This window comes from Anser brachyrhynchus (genome assembly GCF_964034855.1).
Source record: "Anser brachyrhynchus genome assembly, chromosome: 1".
Lineage (NCBI taxonomy): Eukaryota > Metazoa > Chordata > Aves > Anseriformes > Anatidae > Anser > Anser brachyrhynchus.
The window spans coordinates 141,951,785-141,966,612 of record NC_137694.1 but is presented as its reverse complement, the minus strand read 5'-3'; positions in this window follow the sequence as shown (position 1 = coordinate 141,966,612).

The window sequence follows — 14,828 nt, the reverse complement described above, 5'->3', positions numbered from 1 at the left end:
GCTCATCAAAGTGTGCCAGAGGGTAAGAGGGCCTCGAGAACATCTGGATTATAATTAAACAGGAATTTACAGTAACTAGACCTAAGTGGCTTGAACAACATATTTACTGTTGATAAAGCCAGACAATCCTCTGTGTTCCCTTCTGTCCTGAATAGAACACAACTGTATTTGTATTTGTATTTGTATTTGTATTTGTTCTTGTACTGAGAGAGTGGTGGGAAATCTTCTTCACCAGAAGGCCAGTTTCAGGTCCGATAAAAGACCTCACTCAGTAGTGTTGTCATTTGCCTGTATGCTGGGCTCAGTGGAGAGATACAGGATTCAAGCTGCCAATTAAGAAATGCAACACTGGATTGGGGGAAAATAAACCATCAGACATGATGCTTGCAAATATCTTACTAAAGGCACAGTGAAAGTACACAAAGAGTTTGCTTCAGCTCTAGTTTATTTTTATAAAGGTCTTTTCATTCAGCAGGGGCACGTCAGGATAAATCCCTGTCACCTGGACTGAACACTTGCGTGCCACTGAGTGGCATAATCTGCTAGCAGGGTAGCACTTAGCTGTTACACCTGAATTAAACACAAAATATTCTATGGTCTCACGCTAGCATGCCTGGGGTGACCCTAACTAGATTTTTCAACCTGTGAACCTAGAGAGGCTGCTGGAAGGTGGTTGCCCTGACCACAACCTGACAGACAAGGGTCAAAATAAGGGTCTTGGCTTCTTTCTCCTGAGACCCTGCAATGGGTAGGCCATGCCTCTTCTGTTCACTCTTTTCTCACGGAAGCAGCTGTCTGCTCAGTCCTTGGGCTTTTATTGTTCTTTCATTGGGTGCTCACCTCTCCCAGTAACCATCCATGGAGAGCGCCATCCACACACATAGGAATCCCATGAGACCTCCTCTTGTGACTTATACCCACAGTAGCACTAATGTTGGTGTCTCACATTTGACACATCTCTGTTTCCTTGTAGTTAGATAATCAACTACACGCAACATTTCTGCTCCTTTAATGCATGGGACACAGCTAACAGGGGCTCAGTGTACCTGCTAACAAAATGTGGAGGCTTTGGAGGGCAGGTCAGGTGTTGGCACCATGCAGCTGCCATGCCCTCAGCCACCACATTGTGGATTTGCTTTGGAAGGAGCTGATGAACTAATGTGGCATACCAAATCTAATGTTTCAAAATCCTTGGGTATACCAATGCTTCAAAGCACCATAATAAATGTCAGCAACTTCAGGGATGGAATGAGTTACAGCAAAATTATGGCTTAACCTGTCACAGAGTAGGCTCTGAAAAAATAGTAATCCTGCCTGTGTTTTGCAATGTTTGTCTTTGTTTGGCCTTGATATAAAGCTGATGTCACACTGAGAAGTCATTGTTGAGTGTTTAACAGAAAAAATAGTGTACAACCTTGTGCCTATAAACTAATCCTTAATTTTTGCTTGTGCTTTGAACATTCATTTAATTCTTCTATTTGCTGTCTTTCCTTCTGCAAGGTTATCCTTGCTGAATTAGTTTCCCTGTGACATGTTGCTATCTTTCAGTGTTAATGTCAAAGATAAGGGGCTCTCTGCGTCTCTATCCCCATCTGTAAAACAACTCATCTAACCTCAGAAAAGCACATAAAAAGCCTTTGGTCCTCCCTTTATTAATATCACCCACTCTGTTAATGACTGGCTGTGGTGGTTTTACCCAGTTGAGCTGCTGAGCTCTACCACAGCTACTCTCTCACTCCCCCTCCTCAAAGGGAAAGGGGGAGAAAATACAATGAAAAGGGCTCAAGGGTTGAGATAAGGACAGGGAGATCACTCAACAGTTATTGTCACAGGAAAAACAGACTCAGAATAAGGAGATTAATATAATTTATTACCCATTTATATATATATATATAATATATATATATATATATATATATATAATATAATTTATTACCTAAAACACCTTCGCCCCATCCACCCTCTTCTACCTCCTCCCCCTGAGTGGTGCAGGTGAATGGGGAATAGGGGCTGTGGTCAGTCCCTAACGCTTCATCTCCGCTGCTCCTTCACGGTCACTCCCTGCCCCTGCTCCCCGTGGGGTCCCTCCCACGGGATGCCGTCCTGCCCGAACTGAGCCTGCGGGGGCTGCCCACAGGCAGCAGCTCTTCAAGCACTGCTCCCACACAGCTCCGTACCACGGGGTCCATCCATTCCCCAGGAGCAAACTGCTCCAGCACGGGTCCCCCACGGGCGGCAGCTCCCCCCAGACCCCCTGCTCCTGCGTGGGCTCCTCTCCACGGGCTGCAGCTCCGGCCCGGGGCCTGCTCCTGCGGGGGCTCTCCATGGGCCGCAGCCTCCTCCAGGCCACATCCACCTGCTCCACCGGGGGCTCCTCCACGGGCTGCAGCGTGGAGATCTGCTCCGTGTGGGACCCATGGGCTGCAGGGGGACAGCCTGCTCCACCAGGGGCCTCTCCACAGGCCGCAGGGGAACTGCTGCTGCCTGCCTGGAGCACGTCCTGCCCTCCTGCTGCACTCACCTTGGGGGCTGCAGGGCTGCTTCGCTCACATTTTCTCACTCCTCTCTCCCAGCTGCTGTTGCACAGCGGGTTTTCCCTTTCCTAAATCTGCTCTCCCAGAGGCCCACCCAACATTGCTTATTGGCTTGGCTCTGGCCTGCAGCAGGAGCCTTTGGAGCTGACTGAAACTGGCCCTTACCTAACATGGGGCATCTTCTGTGCTATTCTCACAGATGCCATGCCTGCAGCCTCCCGCTACCAAAACCTTGCAATGTAAACCCAATACATTGGCTAATTAAGAAGTTTTCACTTATGGCCTAACCCTGCTCTGTATGGTCAGGATGAAATGCAAGGGTTTTCTTAACCAGGATCCTGAGGGTTAATTCCTGTCCTCTGGCACAAGGACTCACAAGAGGAGAATCACAATCCGTGCCTCAGATGTGGGGAAAGAGTCCCAGTGCTCATCTCCAGCCCCAGAAATTGGTAAAATCCTGTGTATGCTGGGTAGTCCGTCTGCTGGAGGAGTCCATCTGCTCGTTTTACTGTAGAGCATCACTGCTCATCCTGCTCTCCCCCTGGCTTCAGATCGCACTGCCTGCCTATATGATTTCTCTTGGGGAATAAACGTCACCTATCTAGAGGCTTGTGCTCAAGCAAGCAGTTTCACCCAGCAGTTCAAGTCCTCACAACCTTTCTGCAGGCTTGAATGGCCCCTGAGTTCTTGTACTGGCCCTCTGCATGGTTGTAAACCATCACCTCAGGACACAGCTCTCTGATTTGCCGAGGTGGAAATCTGCTTCTGCTTCAGAAAATGGGGTATGATTTGCAGAGGAATTTGGGATGAGATGGGAGATGCCATCTTTGTGACTTACTCTCTTGGACAGAATGCAAAGTAGGGTAAAGATTGTATGGCAGCAACAGGGAATCAGTAGGCATGTGCTTGACACAGTTATCCAGGCAGACCGGATGGAGCAAACATATTCGGTGATAAATCTCTGGTCTTTGCCTTATTGCTGGGTTTTAAAATCTTTGCTGTGTGCACATGTAAAGGTGCTGGGAGGGAATGCAGGCACCCTTGGGGCAGAATGGCTGGCTGCAGCCACCTCTGCCTTCTTGGCCAGAGGGCTTGCACTGAGGAGGTCTTTCCACAGCTGCTGTGATTCCTCCTTGGGTTTCCTCTGTGTTTCTGGGATGCCTAATTGGACTCAGCTGGCTACAGGGCTTTGTGTGGTGAAGAAGCAGGAAAATGGGAAAGGATGGGTCTCTCTCAGTGGGATGTGGCTGCAACACAGCCAGGCAGCTGGAACAATGAGCTCTCAGAAAGCCAAGTTGAAGCAGGTAGGATTTCACAGAATCATAAAATCATAGAATCATTAAGGTTGGAAAAGACCTCCAAGATCATCTGGTCCAACCATCCTCCTACCGCCAATGTCACCCACTAAACCATGTCCCTAAGCACCAGGTCCAACCTTTCCTTAAACACCTCCAAGGACGGTGACCCCACCACCTCCCTGGGCAACCCGTCCCAATGCCTGACTGCTTTTTCTGAGAAGAAATATCTCCTCATTTCCAACTTGAGGCCATTCCCTCCAGTCCTATCACCAGTTATCTGTGAGAAGAGGCTGACCCCCAGCTCCTCACAACTTCCTTTCAGGTAGTTGGAGAGAGCAATGAAGTCTCACCTGAGCCTTCTCTTCTCCAGACCAAACAAGCCCTGTTCCCTCAGCCGCTCCTCACAGGACTTGTGCTCCAGGCCCTTCACCAGCTTTGTAGCCCTTCTCTGGACACGCTCCAGGGCCTCGATGTCCTTCTTGTAGTGAGGGGCCCAAAGCTGAGCACAGCACTCGAGGTGCGGCCTCACCAGAGCAGAGTACAGGGGGACGATCACCTCCCTGGCCCTGCTGGCTGCACTATTCCTGATACAAGCCAGGATGCCGTTGGCCTTCTTGGCCACCTGGGCACACTGCTGGCTCATGTTCAGGAGAGCATCAGTCAGCACCCCCAGACCCTTTTCCTCTGCACAGCTTTCCAGCCACCCTGCCCCAAGCCTGTAGCACTGCATGGGGTTGTTGTGGCCAAAGTGCAGGACCTGGCACTTAGCTATGTTGAATCTCATCCTGTTGGCCCCTGCCCATCGATCCAACCTATCCAGGTCCCTCTGCAGGGCCTTCCTACCCTCTGACAGACCGACACTACCCCCCAACTTGGTGTCGTCTGCAAACTTACTGAGGGTGCACTCAATTCCCCCATCCAAATCATCAATAAAAATATTAAAGAAGATGGGACCCAACACCGACCCCTGGGGAACACCACTGGTGACCTGTCACCAGCTGGATTTCATTCTGTTCACCACCACTCTCTGGGCCTGGCTGTCCAGCCAGGTTTTAACACAGCAAAGAGTGTACTTGTCCAAGCCATGGGCTGCCTGATTCTTCAGGAGAATACTGTGGGAGACTGTGTCAAAGGCTTTGCTGAAGTCTAGGTAGACCACATCAACTGCCTTTCCCTCAACCACCAGGTGGTTCACCCAGTCACAGAGGGAGATGAGGTTGGTCAGGCAGGACTTGCCTTTCATGAACCCATGCTGACTGGGCCTAAGCCCCCGGTTGTCCCACACATGCTGCGTGATTACATTCAAGATGACCTGTTCCATCACCTTTCCTGGCACCACGACCAGGCTGACAGGCCTGTAGTTTCCCGGCTCCTCCTTATGACCCTTCTTATAGATGGGTGTCACATTAGCAAGTCTCCAGTCATTCAGGACCTCTCCGGATGACCATGACTGCTGATAGATGAGGGAAAGTGGATTGGCAATCACATCTGCCACATTCCTCAGCACCCTCAGGTGGATCCCATCTGGCCCCATGGACTTGTGACAGTCCAGATGGAGCAGCAGGTCTCTAACTGTTTCCACCTGTATCATGGGGGGTTTCTTCTGCTCCCTGTCTCAGACTTCCAGGTCGGGAAGATGAGTACCCCGAGGATAAGTGGTCTGACAAGTAAAGACAGATGTAAAGAAGGCATTGAGAACCTCAGTCTTTTCCTTATCCTCAGTATTCTTGTTCCCCCCTGCATCCAGTAAAGAATGGAGATTCTCCTTGGCCCTCCTCTTACCATTAATATATTTATAAAAACATTTTTTATTATCCTTATCCATAGTGGCCATGTTGAGTTTGTGCTGGGCTTTAGCCTTCCTGATTTTTTTCTCTGCATATGCTGGCAACTTCCTTGTACTACCATGAGTTGCTTGCCCCTTCTTCCACTGGACATAAACTCTCTTTTTTTCCCAGACACTCAGCAAAAGTTCTCTCTTCAGCCACACCAGTCTTCTTCCCCACCGGTTCATCTTACAGCACACAGGGACAGCCTGCTCCTGCGCATTTGAGAGTTCCTTCTTGAGGAGTGTCCAGCCTTCCTGGACCCCTCATTTCACACAGCATGAAGTCTGCTTGTGGGCTTTGTCCAGGATAAATGAGGAGACGTACACGTGTATATGGACTGAAGTGGGTTTGTGCATCTACAGTTCTTGTGGAAAAAAACTGCAGGAATGTCTTTGCAAATTCAGCTCTTCATTATTATTATTATTATTTTTCATAAGAAAATAGAAAAGCTTCATGGTGTGGAGGTGAAACTCCCTCAAGTCTCCCCAGAAATGGTGGCTCACATTCCTCCGGAGCCTCTTATTCCCTTGATGGTCTTTGGAGGGTAATGAAGTGATCTGTGGAGGACTCCTTCAGCTATTCGTCTTCCCGGGACTGATTGGTAGTGCAGAGAATTAAAGCTCCCAGAAGACAGCGGCCATTCCCACAGCCTCAATACATTTCATTTCTGTAAGTGGAAGAAAGACTCCAAAAGAATTATTCATCCTCCCCCCACCCCCCATAACTTCCTCCATTGCTGCTCTGTAAATTAAATCTTGCAAGGATTTTTCTCCAGAGCAGACTCTTAGGGCAAGTGCAAAACTCATTAAACGAAATCAAATGTTCCACCCTTCCCTGTAATTTCCCTCTCCAGTTGCCCTCTTAAAAAAAAAAAAAATCATAAAAATGAAACAGAAAAAGGTAGGAGTGTCCTGTTTTGCTAACTAAGCAGAAAGGCTGAGCTGAGCCCTGGTGCAAGCAGTGGGATCATCCCCCCCGTCAGAGGGACTGACTGAGAATGGAGAAGCGGTCTTGAAAGCAGGTGCTGGGATGCTGAGCCCCAGGGACAGCTGGCAGATAGCAGGGCTGAGGCACAAGTCTTCTCTTAGGAGCCCAGCCCCAGGCCACCCCTGGGTTCAGGGCTGTGCGCAGGCAGCGTGTCCAGCAGCAGCTTGAGAAAGGGCTCGAACTGGCCATTTACTGGCTGCAGATGTGCTCAGGGTGGCTTCAGCAATGAAGAGAAGTGCTGTGGAAATGTGTCAGCTTCAAGGAAATGCAACAAGTGAGTTACACCTCTGGCTTTCAGATGGAGGCACGAGCAGCTAAACTGCACAAGGGAATAAAATGTCAAGGTGATGTCAAACAGTGCTCCCTGCAGGAGCTCTGCCACTTTGAAAATACAATGCCATTGAACAAGAACACAGTGGAAAACACAGCTTCCTAAAGGCTTGAGGGGGACTTCACTGGGATCTATGGGTGTCTGAAGCAGCGACACTTCTGAGCTGTACCTCCTGAAGGTGTTTGGTAGGAGCACCAGCACCCGCGTGGCAGCTGTCCTCTGCCCTGCTGTGAACTGACGTCTTCATAACTCTCTGTCAGCGAACCGTATGAGCTGCAGTTCAGAGTAATCAGTCTCTCTTGGGAAGTTACCATTTGACTTTCTCACTTGCCCTTACTAAGTAATTCCATAAATCTTTGAACCGTCTGGCTGCCTCTGATCTGGCTGCAAGGCTGTTGCGTACTTGGTGACTGGAGCAGAGGAGGAGGGAGGAAAGCAACTCTGCTCTGTGCTGAAGTCATTGAGAGCACTGAAAAAAAAGGGTGGGTATGGTTTGCAATCCTAATTAAATGAGTTTGCATCATTAAAGTTTGTGCTATCACACTGCAGAGCTGGGGAGGAATGTCTATTTCCGTAACTGCGTGCTCTTTGGGAAAGTGAAAAGCTATGTTTAGTTGAATCTTGAAATGACTCTTTATAATAGGATCCTGTCAATAGCAGAACTCACAGGTTATTTGTAAATGGCAGCTCTGTAAAGTACAAAACAAAGCATTTGGATGAGACAGACTGGGGGGAATACACCTCTTGCAGGTGAAGAATGGGGCAAACCAGGTTTGACCCTGGCTTGCAGCACAAAACCCCAGCGTGACAAGTAAAGGCCATCCAGACAAAGCTTTGGGCTTCTCAAGGGTGGGATTCATCTCACCTGAGTTCAGAGCGTCCAGTCACCTCGAGTCCCTTTGGAGGCTAACAAACAGGCTCATTGCACGTCCACCAAAACGTGAAGCTGACCCAGCTCTTCGTTCCTGGTTATCTGGGTGCAGCTGCCTGCTTTGCCCCTTCACGCAGGCCAAGGGGAGCTTTCCAGTCCCCTCCGCATTCGTTATCTGTGTTGTTGTGAAGCACAAAGTGAGAGGACAGACCCATTTATAGGCTGGAGTTTAAACAGGTATTATCTAGTGGGCAGCTATCCTGTGGTGGATCAAGCATTATGAAGGGGTATTAGAGGCCAGACAGCAAGACAAGCCGTGGTAGGTGCTCCACGGAGAGACAGCCTGGTCTGCTGAAGCTACATCGGCCTCATTACATCACAGCAAGGAACTGGGATCTTCACAGAGACTGCTTTGCTCTGAATCTCTTTGCTCTGAGTTTGCAGAGAAATGAGAGTGATAGCTGTGCCAAGCAGTGCATTAAAAAAAAAAAAAGAAAAAAAAAGAAAAAAGAGGAAATTGTACTCAATATTTGCAAATCTATCAGCCACATCCATCAACAATCGTATCTATTAACATGATTACTATTGATAATGCACCCTTCAGCTCTGAGCTTCCTTAATTTGAGCATTCATGGCAATCAGGTACTTGCTGAAAAGGTTCTGATTTTTTTCTCCTGAATATTATTAGACAAAATTATTGTCAATGATCAGAAATCTTTGAAAAATGCCTTCCTCTGGGAGTTCAATTTTGGCACCCTTTTTAATTTTTTTTTTTTAAATTTTGTACTCTGTAATGTCTGCAACAAGAGCAGAAATGGGAGAAAAACACATCCGTGAGCACATGTTCAGTGCTGAAACTCAGCTGCAGCACCAGATTTGAATGAGACAGCAAAGTAGGACAATAACCTTTTACTCCTGGATGCTCTTGAGGTCAAAAGGGAGAAAATGCACCATTCAGCTATCGAGATTTCCAGTTTCTGAGGCAATCACTTATTTTTGCTGTTATCAGCTACTCGTACTACTGTGCAGTATAAAAAAAAAAATGACTCTCCCACCCTTCTATATCCTTGTATTGTGCTTGTTTATGCAATTTTGCAAGGCACTTAGGAAACAACCAGAGGAAGCTTGATGCTGAGCTTCCTGTAATATTATACATAGCCTACATGTGTGAGTGTATGTGTTTATGTAAGAATATATACATGTATTCCTCTGGAGGATGGCATAGTCAGGCTTCTCTGGATACATTTATGTACGCCCTAAGTAGACGAGTGTGTCTTATTATAAAAAAGGAAGCCTTGTGTTTATATAGATAGACACGTATATTATACACATAATTATGTTTCCACACACTCAGAAATAGAAATCATCTTGCACGAAAGGGACAAAAAGGGACAATCCTGGATCTAGAATAATAACGTATACTAAGGGCTCTGCTTCAGCCATGCGATGCATGGGTAGGATCCTACCAGAGGTGCCTGTACGTGGACCCAAGCCTTCTGCAACTCAAACCTGCTCAGAAGGAGACTGTGTGCCCTGTAGCCACAGACATGCCCACGAGGGTGTATTACACAGTGTAGCCTTCTGGCTACCTGCACACAAAATGTTTGTTGTGCATATGTCTGCAAACACCCCAGAAAGAGGGAGGGATGTGTGCCTTATGAGTAGCTCTCCAGTACTTATGGGAAACAGCATTTCCAGCCTAAAATATACTAGGGTTTACCAGCCTTGAATTTCTTTTGGAAAAGAGAAAAAAAATGATCTTCATAAAGGAAGGATGACTGTAAACCAAATTTTAAATATATATATATATATATATTTTTTGGGGGGGGGGGGGGGGGGGGCGGGGAGAAATTGGCATTGTTATGCACCAGAACAACATGAACTCCTTCCCATGTTTTGTGAGCATTAGGGAAAGCACTAGGGATCCCATTGAGCGGGATCAGCCAGGCAGCCAGCACCGGAGATAAAAGGCCAGGAGGAGGTGGCATGAGAAATCCTAATTCCCTCTAATGGTCGAGAGCGGAGGCATGAGCATCGGTTTGATCCGATGCGTTTTCTGTAGTAGCACAGCAGGTCAGCCTGGAGCCGCGCCAGCCAGCTTATTCTTGGCTTGTAATAGAGTGAATAAATATCACTGCCTGCCCGTAAGGCCAGGTCCAAGTAGGTGACTTTCCCCCGGGGAAGCTCTGTCAGCCCCTCTTAGCTATGCCATGTTCCTGTGATCAGGCTGAGTGCATTATACGCCAGTAACCCTCCCTGGTACTTTGAAAGCGCTGTGGGCTCAGAGACCAAGCTGCAGCCTCCAGCCAGGGAGCTGGGCTGCTCCTGGTGGTCACCACAATGGGATGGGACAGCATGGTGGTCATCTCACTGCCTCACAGTGATGCCTTCACAGGCATTTCTGACTGTCCTTCCCAAGCCTATCTCAGGTGCACGATGCACACGTGTTCAGATGCTCCAGGACAGGCATGCTCACTTGGGCAATTTCCCCATGCAGCCACATTGCTTGTGGCTGTTGGCTTTAACATTATCGATTTTCCAAACTTTCTTCCTTCTAAAAGCCTGGTGGAGATGTCCTCTATAACTAGGGGACAAGTGTCTACCCCTACCAATCTCCACAGTGCCTGACAGCCACCAAAGACACCTCAGGAAGAAAGAGCCACCTACAGCAATCTCCTCATCCCTGTGTAGGCAGGAGCCAGCCCCTGCTGTACAGCGCCTTCCTCAAGATCTCCTGGAGGACTCTGCAGCCTGCTGGGGCATCTCATGGCCAGCCCACAGGATGTCCTCCAGCTTCAGAGCAAAGCCTCCAACCACCTCATCTCCCTTGCATGGAAACCCTCTTCAGGAAAGCCTTGGGTCATGGAGACCTGGTGTGGCTGGGCGCTTTCAGGAAGCTCCAGGACTGAGGAGCACCATACTGTCTACCCATACCTCTGCCACAATGTCGGGCTGCGTCCTCGTGTCTTTTTTTGTCCACCTTGAAGACGATGGCACAAGAAAAGCGGCAGTGAACTGAAATCTAACAGAGCGTGATCTGCAAACCAAGCTGGGGAGGCCTGGATGGTCCCCAGAGCATCACGTGGCATTCAGGCCCAGTTTTAATTATTTTTCAATCAGCAAGAGCGAGTGTCTTTAGCTTAACTATGTAAAAAGCCTCTGAATTACTTGTACGAACTGAATGGGCAGCAGAAGTAATTCCTGCTGGGCTTTTAAATACGCACTTTCTTCTGCTTACTGCTGAAGGCAATCATCTCTCCTGCCTTGTAGGACTTGTAGCCTCAAAGCTCCAAAAAACCTCCCAGTCACCTTTTTGTCCCTGCAAGAGCTTGTTACTGAAATCCAGTCTCCTGTTTTTTACCTTCTACCAGCAGAAGCCCGTGGTTCCAGACCGCAGCTGGTTGCCCGCGTGCTTCTCCGGGCTCAGCCCCTTTCTTCTCCTTTCTTTTGTGCACGTGTGGCTTCCAGTTTACCAGCTCCAACAGACAAATATGTGACTGTTACGATTATGCTCCATGCCGAGTTAAATGCTGCTAACTGTGTTAAAAGATTGCTATGGAACAAAATGACTCCTGGGCAAAAATACAGTAGTTAAATGTGGAATATGTGGGTCTATCCGTGCAGTCAAAACACAATTTTTCTGTTTTCAAAAAGTGCCTGTTTTTGAAAGTGCTTTAGTTGTGCAAACATAATGCATACCTTTGTTATCAAAATATACCCTAGATCAATATTGCTCTTTGAAATCACACGGGGGCTCTGCTGGAAGAGAGCTGTAATGAAAATTGCTCTGCCTGGGATTTCACGTTGGGCTTTGTTTGCTCACTGGGAGCGAGCAGGGAAATGCGGATGCGCAGGGTCCTGGGCTCCTCTGAGAGCCCCGCAGCCTCCCCTCGGTGTTTGCTGGCCCAGGGGTAGGAGGCAACGGGAGCAGGGCACAGCAATTTCTTCAGCTCCTGCTAAGCCTCAAGGCACTGGGTTATAAAGTCAAGACCTTATTGAGCCCTAAAAGCAGGTGTTTTTGAAAGCAACATTAATTATGGTCTTCTTCTCTCCTTGGTATAGTTACATTTGAATTTACGGTACCATGATACCAATTTTCTAGAAAGAAGGCAATGGAAAGAAATGTTAACACTGCTTTAAAACTGAAACTCTTGAGATTTTTTATTTTTATTTTTTCCTGCAAAGGGTTATTCTGATAGATGTGTGGGGTTTGCAAAAACCCAGTAGGAACAAGCAGGTATTGTAAAAAACCAACAACACAACCATGCCATTTCCAACTGCTGATGTCCCAACTCCCTCCCTAAGGCTCCAGGCCCTCCGCGCTCCCTTGTCTGATCTCAGCCCTTTTATTCAGTTGTTCTTGCTGGGATGAAGTCCAGCCCCACTGCCCAACAGCTCCAGGGCCAGCCCTCCCCTCCTGCACCCTGGGCCAAGGGCCAGCTCCTGGGTTTGGGGCGATTCCCCCAGGGACCCCCATCGGTGGCTTTTCCACACACCTGCATGCACTCGGAGGCTTTACTCAGGATTTTGTCCTCGTGGTGCAAGTGCACACATTGTGAGATCGTTTGAGGAATGGGCAACGACTTCCTAACTGTGTTTTTTTAAGGAAACTGCATATGTTTCGCAGCGCCTGCTAACAGGGCGCACAGGAGTAGCATGGAAATCAGCATCCCCCGGCCTCCGCTGAGCCTTAAAAATGCTATTTGGAGCAGTTTGTTTTAATTTTAGTGGAGAGAATTGCTTTAAAAGCTTATGCTCTCTATGGTATTATGAAATGTATGCCCTGAAAGGCATGTTATTTAATCTGTTTTCATGTTTGTGTACAATCTAATGCCAAAGGAAAAAAAAAAAAAAAAAAAAAGGAAAAAAGGCAATGCGGAGGTTTTCCGCTGTCCTCTCAGCTTACTGAGAATGGCTGAGATGCGAGGGCAGAGGACAAGGTATGTATGTTGATCCCACTGGCATATTAATCCCACTGGTAATCTTTACAACCAGATGAAGATGAATTAAATCTGGATGCTATACGTGGGGCGGGCGCTGCACAGCACCGCGGTCAGCTGCTCCTCTACAGCAAGCGCTCCTTCGTTTTGCAGGCAGGACAAACGAGCCCATCTGCACAGCTGCTTTGCTCCGGCCACATCCTGCTCCCTGCAGGCATCCCGCCCCAGCACCCCGCCTCCCACACCATGTGGGTTGCTCTGCATCAACTGTTGAAAAAAATAAAGAAAAAAAGAAAAGAAAAGAATAGAAAAGAAAAGATCAGCGTTTCCCACAGGTTTCCCCAGTCTCATGACGTATTTGTGATCAAAATACCCGAGGCCAGGTTTCCAGGGCTTCCTGTAAATGTGGGAACCAATTAAAGGATTTTTTTCTTGGCACAAGGGATCCTATTTTAGCTGTGGCTAGAGGAAATGGGACAAACCCAGGCAACAGGAGCTGCAGCGCTCCGGCTCGCGGCTCCCGAATCTGTTATCAGCCGTGAGTCAGCGGGTCGACCTGCCACAAGTGACCGTGCCCCGTGTGGGAGGTGGAAAGCCTTCCTGCCTGGGCATCAGGCAGCATCAGCCTCTGCCACGCGGCGAGGGCACCCCCAAATAGTGGCAGTGCCAAGGTGGGTGTGAGGGGCCTGACAGGGTAATGGCAGGATCCCAAATTTTGCTGAATATTTCGCCGGAGATGCAGAGTGCTGCACGGGGGTGGGCATTTCCCTCTGGAGCAAGGCTCAGGGGGTGCAGCTTCTGCTAAAAAAAAATAAATCAAAAAAGGAAAAAGAAGTGAGTGGCTAAGCTTAAAAGCAAGATTTAGGGCCAGCTGCCTCACAATCACACACAATACTTTGCTGCATTCTTGCTGTACATCCTATATGTGTTATGTGCACTAACTCTAGAAATACCTCATCTAGAAAATAACAAGAGCAACAAAAAAGCACAGAAATCTGCTAATGCCTTTCTAAATCAATACAGCTGACAGGAATCAACTTATGTGAGTGAGAATGTACTTGATTTTGCCTTAATTGCTTGTTTGATATTTTTTAAGGAAACTAACACTTTAAAAACTTGTTTTTTCTACTGAGAATGCAAATAAATAAAAAGGCAGCTAACTCGTTCCTAGATGGACAGGCTGTGTTCCTGAGTTAATCAATGCCCTCAAAGGCAAGCAAATTAAAGTGTCGATGGTTTAATAAACAAAGTCATACAATTTTTCAGTGATTTGTGAAAGAAAATTGCAGGGTGACCCCAGTGAACGTAGCCTGTGGAGTAAGAAGAAAGCCAAAGGCTGAGCTTTCCTTGTCTCAGCATCATCATCTCAGCAGCAGCCAGGAGAGCTCTGCACGGCCCCATTTTCCTCCCTCCTGTGTCTCAATGCATCCTACCATGTCCTGCTGCATCCCACTGCCCTGTCCCTGATCGTGTACTCTTTCCAGTGGTGCTGATTCAGGGGAAAGATGCTGCTGTCCCAGCTACCCTCCCTGGCTCACATAAAGATGGCACCTAGATGTAAGCAGTGTGGTTTATTCAGTTTATGCCCATTGAATAAATTACGTCACAGAGGTAGTTTAGGCTGGGAAGATGGCTCGCTCCCCAGTCCATAAATTAATATCCATGTTGGTTGCAGAGGACCAGAGTGGGGTGAGGATGCTGAATGTCAGGTTTTACAGAATCACACATTCCACCAAGGAGAGGAAAAGAAGGAAAACACGTTCCAAAAACCAAGCAGCAGCACGTCAGGCAGAGCAAGCTGCCGCTCTCGTCACCGGTGCCGTAATGTGGGCAGTAACAGGAGGTTTTTGGGGTGAAGCCCTGTAGGACTCAGCCTGGTGGGCACCACCTCCTCCGGCAGTACCCCTGGGGAAGCAGCGGCCGCCTCTCCTCGTTCTGCTTTTGCAAAACCTCTTCAGCAGTTTTGCTTTTTCTGCCGTGGCTTGCACCTTTGCATCGACTACAGAAACCAACTTAATGCCCCCACTGTTCTCCTTTC